Source organism: Camellia sinensis, unplaced genomic scaffold, assembly GCF_055761805.1.
Source record: "Camellia sinensis isolate YWXY unplaced genomic scaffold, ASM5576180v1 Unanchor1, whole genome shotgun sequence".
Lineage (NCBI taxonomy): Eukaryota > Viridiplantae > Streptophyta > Magnoliopsida > Ericales > Theaceae > Camellia > Camellia sinensis.
Window position 1 is genome coordinate 28,446,267 of NW_028128987.1, and position 11,623 is coordinate 28,457,889.

An 11,623-nucleotide genomic window follows, 5' to 3' on the forward strand; every position below is an offset into this window, starting at 1 on the left:
CTCTACCTCTTCTTCGGCACTATTTTAGAGATTTTTGGGACTATTGATTGAGTTGCTGATAATATAGTTGGATTCTCTCTTTCTTCTCCCTTTTCTGTAGCTAGTGGAGGCTTGTATAGAGGCTCTGGCCAAGCCCAAAATGCTTTTCTTTTGATTTTATGGGTTAGAAACCCAAGCACAGTTTTCTCTATGAGAGGGGATAGATTCCCTTTTCCCAAAACCTATTTTACATAGATTTGGGTGTTTTAAGCTCTTTTCCATGAGTAGGAAGATGAGAATCTCCCTCCTCTCATTAGAGTTTTTGCCATTTTTACTGTTCTAACTAGCTTTAATGATGTAGAAGCTCAGATATGGCTTCTTCCACGAGGATAGACTGAATCTCCCTTCTCATCATTATATCTCATGAGTTTGGGTATTTTATACTCATTTTCATGTGTTAGAGGGTGAGAATCTCTGTATTCTCGCTGGAGTTTTCTTTATTTTATTTCATTTCATTTTATTGCATTTTTTTAGACCTTATTATGTTTGTTGTGTGCATTGGAACGGGTTTCTCTTCTCTTTCCCATTACTTTCTCTTCTTCCTACTCTCACTCACTTAGACTTAACTCTGATATCATCATAATTGTATGATTAATGTAGAAGCATGCATTTGGGCTTGGACCATTATTCTCAAATTAATTATGTGGTGTGTACTTTGTTCTCAAATTAATTATGTGGTGTGTACTTTGTTGTTTCACATGCCATCTTGATAGTGTCCAAATCCCTTAGGACCTATCATTTGTGGATTTTGCATTAGTTATCGCATATAGGGGCGAGCATGGTCCGGATTGGTTCAGATTGAGGTCAAACCAAGACCAATTTGTTATCTACGATTCCTAAAAGATTAGAACCAATCCAATCCGTTTAAATCGTGGAACCAATCCGAACCAATCCATTAAAACGCGGATTGGATCGGTTTAGGACCACAGATTCACATAATTAAATAACAAAAAAAAATATAGAACATTTTAATTTCATAAAAACATAAACATAGCATCATATTAGTTCCACAATAGCAACATGTCTTTCCATAATAGCGACATACTATTTTAGAATTTAAACAATCATAAGAAAACTGGTTCCACCATAAGTATTTAGACCATTACAAATTAAAACTAAAAACTAACAAACAAAGCAATAAAAGAAGATACTATGCGAGTTTAGGATTGGGTTTAGGTTTTATATGGAATAAGAGAAAATACTATGCGGGAGGGTATATAATATAAATATAGGCTACTCGTATACGATTCGGATTAATTCCAATCCGGAACCGTGGGGTTCAATCCGGAACCGATCCGTGGACTAAGATTTTTAATTTTTTTAATCCGGAACCGAACCACGGATTCAAAAAATCAGTCCAAACCTATCGGATTGGACTGGACCGAATCAAATTACTGATTTCACGAATTCCTTGCTCAGCCCTAATCGCATCTAGGATCATGCATTCTCTATTTAGATTATTTTCTATTACACTTGGCTAGAGTAATTGGTGAGCATCTCTACTTCCTTATTTGCATATCATTTAGGCTAGCATCTAGGATCATGCATTGTTTTCTAACCCTCTACGCTCTTGGAATGTTGTAGAAGAGTCCTAGATAAGCTTCTTTTGTTTTTGCGTCACGTATATGATTGCTTCTTATTATGTCTAGCATGCTACCATGATGCTATGTGCTTATTTTCTATATCTCTAAGAGTGTTTGTTGTATAAAGGTCTCATTGCCTAAGTTGGAATGGTTCTAATCTCCACACGCAATGGATATCTCGATTTTTATGAGATTTTCGCTTTTCAAACTCTTTCCAAAACAAGTGAGGGATTAGAGCATCCCGAAGTAGGCAATTTGGTTTATACTTATCTGCTCTACATAGTAAAGATAGCGATAATAATTGGGTTATTTGACCATATCATGTTAATAATTCTCATATCATGGACTAGCAAAGGCTGATCTTTGATTGGGTGAATGGAGGTGCTCAATTCATGACCTTCTCTCCTTATACCTAAGCTCTCGAGTTGAGGCACTTTAGTTACTACGGATCATGGCCTTTTGGCACGAGTCATGGATTTTCCTAGTTTTTCCCAAAAGATTAGGTGGCGACTCTGAGTCTGGTGATGTAGTCCATTTTTGGCATTTCTTGTGATTCACGGATTTTCTATGGATTTTCCAAATTTAGACTCTCATTCTGTTTCACATTGTACTCGTGAAACCAGATCGAGAATTTAGATAGTTGGGCACGCTCAAATACCTATCCAAGAGATCCCACAACTTGCTTGCCTCACATAGCAATTTTAGGATTAATAATCGGAACATGGGCATATATTGGTAATGAATCTCATATTTAGAATTAGTAAAGGTCAATCTTTGATCGGATGAGCGGGGATGCTTAATTCATGACCTTTCCTCCCTCATACCTGAGTTCCCAAGCCAAGACACTTTGGTTACGACGAGTTGCGGCCTTTGGCATGAGTCATGGGTTTCCCAGACTTGAGATGTCTTTGAAAAATGTGTAAAATTGGGCTACCCTTCTATTATCAGCATTAGTCTCCATCACAATCTCGACTTTAGGTTGGCCCGTTCCATTTTTAGCTTGCCCTAAGATTAGAGGACACTTTGATACGAAATCCCCAACATGGGATGTGGTCAATGACAAGGCCAAAACCCCAATGGTTAAATCCACCACAATTCTTTGAAGGTCTTCAATCATTCTCAACATCTCAGAAGTAGTGGGTTTGGTCATTGGTAAACTTGGTGTATCTGAACTGGATTGGTCTGGATGGATTGACTAAGCTGGGCTTTTTTAAGTTGATTCGACTTGAACTGAACTAAACTGGGCTTTTCTAAATGGGCTTTTTGGGATCAGATGGATAGGACCTTTTATGAGTTGTCTTTTTGGGATTGAGAGGATTGGCCTTTTTATGCGTTGGCTTTTTGGGATTGGATGGACTGGAGCGCTTTTGACTTGGATGAGTTAGATTTTTTTTCTATGTTAGATTGGTTAGGCTATTTCTAAGTTTGGTATGGCTTCTCTTGGGTTACCCACCAAAGTACGCAAGACCAAACTCTCTTGACTTGGTCAAACCTAGCTATAAAAACAAATGCCCCATCAGATCATGGTATTGGCCATGCCGGTCAAAACAAAGCAAAACACAATCTTTTACCCCCTGGTTCTGATCTTGTTGTAAATTCACACATTCAGATACAATCTCTAAATTTTGATTTTCCATTGTATCAAACACAAACCCACTAGATTCTGACCCAAATTCTAATTCTGATATGATCCTAAGTTTTTTAAAAAAATCCCTTTAAAATCAAGACTTTCCAAAGATTGGGTGCCATTTTCCCAATATTTCACATTCGTACATAAGTAAACATTCCAAACACCCCTATGAGAGGTTGGGATTTCCCTATCTTAGCGTTGGAAAAGGTCTAGAGCTTCTCTATACAAACAAAGGTGTCACATCAAAACTTGAATAGGGAACGTATCATGTCCTAAGTTGAAAGGCACTATAGCTCACAATATGTAATGGGTAGGACTGGTCAAAATGGGCGCTTCAGCAAGATCACTGATATACCTCTTATACCTTTCATCGAGAAGTGAAAGGAGGATCAAGTGGTACGTTGGGAATCTAGATCGAAGGGTTGTGTTCCCACCATAATAAAACCCATGTCCTGCAAGCCGTCCAAGATATTAGATTGTAAGCATAGGGATTTAAGTTCTCTTAGTCTCTCTCACAAAGTCGTCAAAAACTATGGGATCTCCCAGATGGGGTGTTCGAGTGTGCCTGACAGTTCAAACTCCTAGTCTGGTTTCACGAGTGCAATATGAAACATAATGAGAGTCCAGATATGGAAAATCCATAGAAAATCCACTAATCACAAGAAATGCCAAAAATGGACTACATCACTAGAGTCAGAGTCGTCACTTAATCTTTTGGAAAAATGCCAAAAGCAAATAGGCCTTGCCCAAATATGGCCGTCCAAATCCTTGACAAAGCTGAAGCAAGTAACAAGAATGAGTCTGGGGCAACTATTGATTCTTGTGCACATCTTTGATGGGTTATTGAGGCTATGAAGACCAAAGGCCTAAACAAGCAGCAAGTCCTTGTAATTATTGAGAATGTTGTGGATAAGGCTTTTGCCACTCAGCACACCAATGCTCAGGTAGGGGTTACCATGGGTGAATTCAATGTGAAAAGCCAAGTTAAGGAGACTTTAAATCATGGGTCGAGAAACAAAGGAAGGCCAAGCCATGAGAAGAGACGTTTTACCAAAAATACACATCCTAACTCTAATTCCAAACCTGTAGGAGTCTTTTCCATAAGTACTCTGTTAGCACCCACCAACCCCTTTGCTAATGTTCCTAGAACTAGTGCTCCTTGCTCTCAAAACCGCACCTTCAATCCTCTCTATATGACCTTGTCCAAAGCTCTTCACATCCTCACAGAAAAAGGCCATCTCAAACTTTTTGAACCAAAACCACTCAAATATCTGCTGCTAACCAAACACGACCTCACCTAGTACTATGCCTTCCATTAGAAACATGGCTATGATACTGACCATTGCTTTTCATCTTCATCATGAAATTCAAGACTTGTTTGACAACAAGGTTATCATCCCACCTGAAAATCTCGAAGTTGCTAGTAATCCTTTCCCTAACCACAATAGATTGCCACCTCACAACATAAATTCCATTTATGTCTTGCCAACAATCAACTTTGATCCAAGCCAATACATTATATCCGCCAATGAACCCAAACCTGTTGTGTTTATTCTTGAATCTTTAGATCTCTACCTCATCAAAAAATTTGAAAAGAAGAGCAAAGTGAACAATTATTTGAAAATGTAGAAGGCTTACTCAATCTTGATGAGTTCGACCTTAATGGTGTTGAAGTGAAGCAGAAGGCTCCCTTAGCTATTACCAACAATGACAGTTGGAATGATGAGCATCAAGATCAACTAGAGGCAATTGTTGAAAGCACTTGGATATGATCTTCTGAATTAGGGGCATGGTGTGAGAAATTTGAAAGGGAAGTTGTTTCGATCAAGGAGAAGTGTGGGGCTACTAGGCTAATTATGAGACGCAATTTGAACATATGAATAGATGATAGTGATGCTGAAATGAAAGTGGAATTGGACGCACCAACGGGCAACTTGAAGTTTGTCATGAATTCTGCCAATGGACTTGGAAAATGAAAACCCTTTGTGTTTGGGATGCTACTAATGTGATTTTGTTAAATTTTGAGTTGCGTCTTGTGGGTGGTTGAGTCGTGTCAAGTTAGAGTCATGTTTTCTTTGTTTTTTCTTGTGTCGTTGTGTCAGTTGAGTTTTTTTTTTTTTTTCCCTTTGAGTTGCTCTCATGTACCCTTGGGTCTACGTCTTTTCGATGAGAGAGAGAGAGAGAGAGAGTCAAGTTTTTGATCATTTAATTGTGCCTATAGTAATCCATGTGTGACCTGATGAAAATAAGAAAGCTTTGAAAATTTTAATTAAGGGAAAGGTTTAAATTGACCAATGTGCTAATGATAATGAGATTTCACTAATAAACTCGAGTGTTGAGAAGGATCCCCCAAATGGTTCAAACAAATTCTGAATTGTCGTCGCAAGGTTCTTTGTGATCATTCCAAAATTTCGAGTTTTTTTTTTTTTTTTTTTTTTTTTTTTTTAGAACTCACAAGGATAGATTTAGAATTGTGTGTGGTGTTTTATGCTTTTTTTTTTTTTTTCATACTCTGGCAATCATTTTGGTGAACGCGAGATGGCTTTAAGACCTCACAATCGCATAATTCATTCCCATGGCATTTTCATCACTCAAAAAATAAATAAATAAAAAGAAAAATAAAAAGAGAGAGAAAAAAAAATCAACCATCAAGCTAGAGGCATCCATGGAATGAAATCCAATCAACTGTGACAAAGGAAGTTTTGTCTGAATTCGAAGAAGCCAATGTAAGGAGCTACCACATTGTGAGGAGCACTAACTTTGAAAGTGAAGTAAAAGTGAGGAAGATGTCATGCACAAGTGAAGGAATAACCAAGCTCAAATCAAGGCGAAGTAAATTTCATTGTTAGGGTAAGGATGATTGTTGATCAAATTCACTACAAATGTTGTAACAGTACCCTTGAGAGGCTCGTTGGGCTGAAAACCTGAAAGGACAACCTAGAGCATGAAAAAGTGAAAAAAAAAAAAAAAAAAGAACTCACAAGGTTAAAAATCCAAAAGGACGGCTTTGGCAAAAGTTAGAGGCAAAAGTTAGAGGCAAAGGAGAGTGTTAATACTTGAGTGAACCTTAACCGTGAACTACAAGAGGTCTGATTCTCATTTTGAGATACATAGGCAACTTCTTCTAGAGGTTCGACCCAATATCCCTGCCCAATTCACATCATTAGCTTCGCATCAATCCATGAACTACAATGACTAGCACATTTGCATTGGGTAAGGAAAAACTAGTTTGAATCAACAAGTGGAGTAATTTTCAATACTTGAACTTATCAGTGAAATCTTTAACTTGAGCCCAAAGAGAATTGAAACTTGACTTTTTGCAAAATCAAATTCTAAAGGTGATTCTTGAATAAATGAGGGAGCATAAGGAATACTAGGGGCACAATGAATGATTAATCACTTTGAGTCTTTTCTCTTCTTTTTTGTCATTTGGGTCAGTTGGAGTTTTGTTGTTTCGTGTGTCTCAGTCTGCGCTCTTCATCAAGTCACTCTTGTGTCTGTTAATGTATGCATGACTCAAAGTTCAATAAAGTGGCATGATTAAAATTCCATACATAAGTCTTCGCTCCAAATTCATTTCAAGTCCGTGTGTGGAAGTCATAAACAAGCTGAGAGTGCCCACACAAGGGGCATTAGGTCCACGAGCATTGCAAAGTGCATATGAGAAATCCATTACTACTTTGGGGGCTGGAATAAGTTCTCAACACTCTGGGGCATGGGAGAAGCATGAGTCTGATTGGTTGGCAGTTGTTCTATGATGTGATGATCCCTATCACATGTGCCTACATAATGTTGAAAAATACAAACAGTTACTAGGCACTAGGGGCAAGAGTTCATCTGACTGGAAAATTAACTAAACAAGGGGCATGAACCATACTGTTCTCCCAGTCTACTCATGCTATTTGTCGGGCACTTTTCCCTAGGTTAAGGTGAGCTCACCCCCATGATGATTCTGATATGATTTAGCCTTTGAAAATTATCCTCGGCCAGCTCAAGACTTTCTTTGGTTGGCCTCTTCCCTCTGGTTAACATATGTGCTTTGGCTTATGTATGCATGCTTACACACTCTGGTTGATTTGAATTGCATGATTGGTTGCTTTAGCTCTCGACTTAGTTCTGTACTTGTAAATATTAATAACTGAGTGAGTAGAGTTGCCTTAATTTGTATTTAGGTTTACCCCATGGAATTGTTTTTACTTTAGTTACATTTCAATAAGTTGCACAAGTTGTTATGCTTCGTGGCATAGTGTGGTGCGACCTATACACTACTATATCATTCATTTCATGAGGTATATGATGCACCACTCTCCATACCATTCATTTCATGAGATATGTGATGCACCACTCTCCATACTGCTTATCTCATAAGGTGCATCATGTATCGCTCCACATACCATGCATCTCTCACATGATGCTTCACATGTTGTCTGACACACTATCATGTCTCATGAAATGCATACTACTTTCCATGTCAGTCATGCCTCACAAAATGCATCATACACCATTTTACATGCAATGTTCTCATAAGGTGAGTCCCCTAGCACCACTCTTTTTTGCATTCAAATAAGGTGCATCACCCTGCAGCACTATTTTTTGCATTCAAATAAGGTGCGTCCCCTCCCACTGCCTTTGTTGCATTCATAAGGTGTACTCTTTTCACACCGCTTCCGAGATGTTTTCCAAAGAACATTGCTTTCCAGAATAAGGCAGCTCCATACGCTGAATTCCAATCAAACATAGAGGTACTTCTCCATAAGCATTGCTTCTTGAGATATTTTTTGAAATATTACTTCTCGGAACAAGGTGGCAGCATAGGCCAAGTTCCAAACAAACAATGAGATGCTTCCCATACGCACTACTTCTTGTTAAGATGTTCTCAAAAGAATCCATATGCCAAATTCCAATCAAACGATGAGGTGCTTCTCCATAAGCACTTCTTCTTGAGATATTTTCTGAAATATTGCATCTTGGAACAAGGTGGCTTCATACATTAAGGCCACGTTTGTTTGGCTCCATAGGATAGAGGGGATTAAGAGTGCGGTAGGATTGATTGAGGAGATTATTAGTGCGATAGTATTAGATTAGAGATGTAGGATAAAGAATGTTTGTTTGTACACCACCGGATTAGTAATAATATAGATAGTATTAATATATAAAATTAATATTTTTTAAAATATATTATTATATTATAAAATATAACATAAATATATCAAAATGATAACCTGCCTCCGTATGCTGTTGAAGGCCAAAATTATATTTCCAAGATTAAGTCATCGGATTGATTTTTCAATCCCTTCTCCAATTAGGGAAACATAATCCCACTATGGCGTAAGATTAATAGTCCACTTGGCATGACAATCCGGGAGTTCACAAGCCAACCAAACAAGATTTATGTGGGATTCACCTCACACACAATCCAAACCCCCTCCTGAATCAGCAAAACAAACATGACCTAAGTTCTAAAACATTTTCAAAATTTAGATGTTCGAAGAACATTGCCCTTCACATAATAAGTCAATATTGTATAGCATTTTCAGAACTATGAGATGCTTTCCAAAGTATCGCTTCTTAAGATATTTGAAGAATATCGCTTCCTAGAGACATGATTTGTATGCCAATCTCCAAATTTATGAGTGCCCCTTGTGACGTCCCAAAATTTTTGGAACATCTAAGGAAATTAAATAAACAAAGCAACGCCCAATTAGTACACATTAATGTGTGTTTGGGAGGGGAAAGATTGAGTACACACCTAACCTTTAGCATAATGCACAAAGTGGTGGCCCCAAGACTTGAAACCATAACCTTAAGGTTATTAGGCCAAGTCTTAACCATTGAACCAATGGCCCCTTTTAAATTAAATAAACAAAATAACTTATTAATTTTGTTAGAAATTGGGCGCCCCATGTGGCATGACCCTTAGAACCTTTTGAACCTGAACCTTTTGAATCTTATCCATGTAAGTTTAAATTTGAATTCAAAACTTATTTGGATAACCATTCAGGATATCTATATCTATCATATCAATAGATATGGATAGATGGATAGATAGATATTGGTTATATATCAGATTATATGGTTAATCTAAAGATATACGTATATCAGATATACGTTATGTGGTTTTTACCCATAACCTTTTTCCCAGACTCTCTCTTTGACTCTCTCCCAGAAAACAACGATCAAGCCATTTTGTACTGTGACTTGTGTGGGTGATACTCATTTTGTAGTATCACTCCACTGCTGGGTTCGTTGACTGATCAGATTTTGGAAGCACGTGATTTACTCACGAGATTGTGTCATTAAGGTATGATCCAAATTATTTTTATCCGCTGCGTTAATTTATAATGCTTTATGATTTACATTGGTATCAGAGCCTATATGGGTTTTTTTGTGCTTATTTTTTATGCATTAAAATGTGTATTTTTTTTTTTTATATAAATACATACACATTATATGCATAAAAATTAATGGAGAAGGAAGATAAAGTGCACGGTTTTTTTGCACTTCAACTCTCATTGATTGAGAATGTGATACACTTCATTTTTATGTTCATTAAATGTTATTTTTAATGCCATAAATGTTTTTATTGTGAAAAATGGAGTCTGGCAGTACAAAAATCGAACCAGAAAACACCCTGGAAGGCGGAGCGTGGGCCTCATGCGCCATCTGACGCCGTGGGAGGCTTCTACGCGCGCACTGTTCCGCGTTTTCCACACGCGCCCTCAACGCCACAAACGCACGCCGCGTGCTGAGCGCCGAACCGCGGGTTGAGCCGTACGTGCTGAGCCGCACCGTTTTTCCTCCACCGGCTTGGCTACTAATGTAAGGGTCTGTTTGTTTTGTTTTTAAATTCAGAATTACGTTAAATGGTCATAATTAATTCGTTATAGCTTTGTTTTAAGCGTGGTTAGTACCGTTAGACTCAGAATTACATTTTCTATGAAAATAAAAGGTATTTTTCCTGTGATTATAATTCATTATTTATGCTTTAAAATGCTTCTGGTATTGCATAAATTATTTTCTGGGGTTAAATTTTTTATTGTAGACTTCTGAAATGTTTTACTATTTACTGGAATAATTTTTTCAATTTATCATATTCTGGAATTTTTTATTTCTAATTTAATGTGTGTTTATTAGTTATTTAGAATTCCAGAAAATTTCAGAAGTGATACAGTTTCTATTATGGCATAATTTGAATATTAAATACAACATATTATTTTTTTTAGGGTTTGTAATATGTTGTGATTAGAATAGCATGATTAATTATTTTTTATTTTAATTCCGTTATTAAATGTAACATAGCATGTATTGATTGTGAATCTACATTATGATGTTATTGTATGGAATTAGAATTTTTTATCATGCTTTTAGACATGCCATAGTTAGTGGGAGGTTTTTCGGTTGAGAGAAATCTTTGTAGATTAACTCCCGAAAACTAATATTTTGCGCATAAATTAAATTGAATTTTGGATAATTGTCACTTGTGGTGCAAGAGATGATTACGAGCATAGCGGATTTTCGATCTTGCGACTTATGTTATATTATCACTATTTAATTTAGATTTTTGCGGCAAAATTATATTATGCTAATCAAATTAATCCCAATGCGAATTTCTCTCTAAATTGATTTAGCTTATGGAAGTTAATTGGTTGACCTAGACTTAGTAAAGATGTTCAAATGTGAACAATTTAATCCCATTCTTTAGATGAGCAAAAGTCTTGGAGACTTTAGGTCAAGCCTTAATTGAGCCAAAGTAAGGAAACATAACTCAAAGTTGCCCTGGTTTTGTTGCCTTGTTCAGCACAACAAAATTTGATGTGTGCGCTATGGTTAGCGGTACACTACGTAGTTTTAATTGGCGAGTTTTGGAGTTATGAAATTAGTAAGCCCTCAAGAGATCTGTATATGATCTTGACTATTGAGTTGCGCGGATTGACTTTGTAATTTGACTTGTAAATAATGTTACATCATTGGATGAAGTAACATTCAAGAGTCACGTCATCCAAGAAATGCGAGCTTAAATAAATTAGTCATTAAGTGTAAGACGAGTAGCTAGTATGAGCAGTGTTTTGCTCTTTATCCAATTGTTGGGAGTGGATGGAGCAAAATTTCACGCACTATAATAGTGTGCATTGAAGTATCACTTGAAGTTAAAAGATTAGCGCTTAGTAGCAGTAAAATCTATTAACACTAAGTGAAAAGATTAGTGCCAAGTGGCTGCAGAATCTATTAGCATTGCCAATTTGTCTAAGTCTGGATACTTACTGTTTCCACACTTAAATGTGAGACATGATGAGGTGCTTCCTTGTATGATTCCTTTATTAGGCTAACGTTTTGTCTTGAATAACGTTTACCACTAAGCGCAAACGTTGCA